Source organism: Octopus bimaculoides, chromosome 14, assembly GCF_001194135.2.
Source record: "Octopus bimaculoides isolate UCB-OBI-ISO-001 chromosome 14, ASM119413v2, whole genome shotgun sequence".
Lineage (NCBI taxonomy): Eukaryota > Metazoa > Mollusca > Cephalopoda > Octopoda > Octopodidae > Octopus > Octopus bimaculoides.
The window spans coordinates 3,823,028-3,824,686 of NC_068994.1; the positions used below are offsets into that span (position 1 = coordinate 3,823,028).

General features: G+C 35.4%; 1 protein-coding gene across 2 annotated transcripts in view; it reads left to right on the forward strand.

Moving 5' to 3' along the window:
* Nucleotides 1–1,659, forward strand: part of LOC106870067 (zinc finger protein 420-like) — a 20,300-nt gene that overhangs the window by 5,864 nt on the left and 12,777 nt on the right. The window contains exons 1-2 of one of the 2 annotated variants that reach the window (XM_052972944.1): nucleotides 368–471; nucleotides 804–857. The gene's annotated coding sequence lies outside the window, so the exon portion shown is untranslated. Of the gene's footprint in view, nucleotides 1–367; nucleotides 472–803; nucleotides 858–1,659 lie in introns of those variants that run through there. The other variant, XM_052972943.1, reaches the window with a different exon arrangement.

The window sequence follows — 1,659 nt, forward strand, 5'->3', positions numbered from 1 at the left end:
TATATATATATATATGTATGTATGTATGTATGTTTGTGTATATATGTATATATATATATATTTATATATATATATATATATATATATATATACATACATACATACATACATATATATTTATTTATATGTAACCAAACAGAAAGAAAAACTTGTATTGTTATTCTGTATTTTGTCCTTTTATGTAGCATAACTTACCGACTGGACAAATGATAATCGATAAAATATGTACTGAGAGGTCAATACGATCGATTACAACCTTTGAAGTGTTGCTCCAGTATGACAATACCACAATCGAAACAAGCATTATACGTGTATATTAAATAACACATGCACCCACACACACACACGCACATGCTCACACTGAGTGGCGGACGCCTGCGCCGAAGGGAGCTGAATTTGAAAGATCCGAGACCCTTAGGGATTGATGTATCCCAGAGCATCCGCGACACGCATCTGGGATTACATAGATACGTACGTACATACATACATACATGTGTGTGTGTGAAAGTGTGTGCGTATGTATACATACACATAATATGCATATACAGAATATATATATTATACATGTATAGTGTCTGTATGTATATATTTGTATATATTTGTGTGTGTGCATATTGAATCTAGACTAATATGTAAATTCATATTACATGCACATATATATATATATATATATATATATATTTATATATATGAATGTATATATATATATATATATATATGAATGTAGATTGGTATATATGTATGTAAGTGTATGCATGTGTAAATAAACATGTAATTGTATATCATTTGTGTTTACGTTAAAGGTGCGAAGTCTGGGGAAGAGAGACGGAAGAAGAAAAACAGAAAAAAATAAAATGGTGAGTAAATATAATGAATGAACAAGTGAGAGGGGAAGTGATGTTATGCATATGGAGGGGGGTTCTACTTGTATTTGTACGTGTGTGTGTGTGTGTTTGGGTTTGTGTGGGAGTGTGACTGAATTTGTGTGGGAGTCTGTGTCTACGATTGTGTATGTATACGATATAGATGTGTGTCTGTGTGCGCGCGCATGTGTGTGCATTTGTCTGTATAATTTGCGTGTGTATGCGAGCGTGTATGTGTGTGGTTGTATAAATGTGTAATTGTCTGTGTGTGTGTGTATGTGACGGGCTTTACGTGACATTGTGAGCGAGGGAAACTAAAAGCAAGACGTTACTGAACCCCCGATCAGCCTTGATCGTGTAAACGGTTAATCAAAAGTATTTGACCAAGTGACCGTCCCGTCTTTTCCACCCCACCCCCGTAATTCGCCATATTTCCCATATGCAACGAACCAAGGATCGAAGCATCTAACATTTTCTATTTCGAAGGTGGTAAAGATATACTTGAGGCAGATTTGCCTGCTATTTTTAGCACATCATGTAGACACCTTCACTGCTTGCGTCTACATGTGTGTGTGTGACTGTAAATATGTATGTGTGTGTGTGTGTGTGGTGTGAAAGGAAGCCGTGTACATTGTCTTCCGGTGTGGCCGTGTTGTGTCCCAACTGTTTTATGCATGTTAAAGCATGCATTCGAAGATGAATGGTGGTCTCTGTGTGAGGAGTGTGTTGGTTGACGCCTGTATATACATACATACATACATATATATATATATATTTATATATATATATATATATA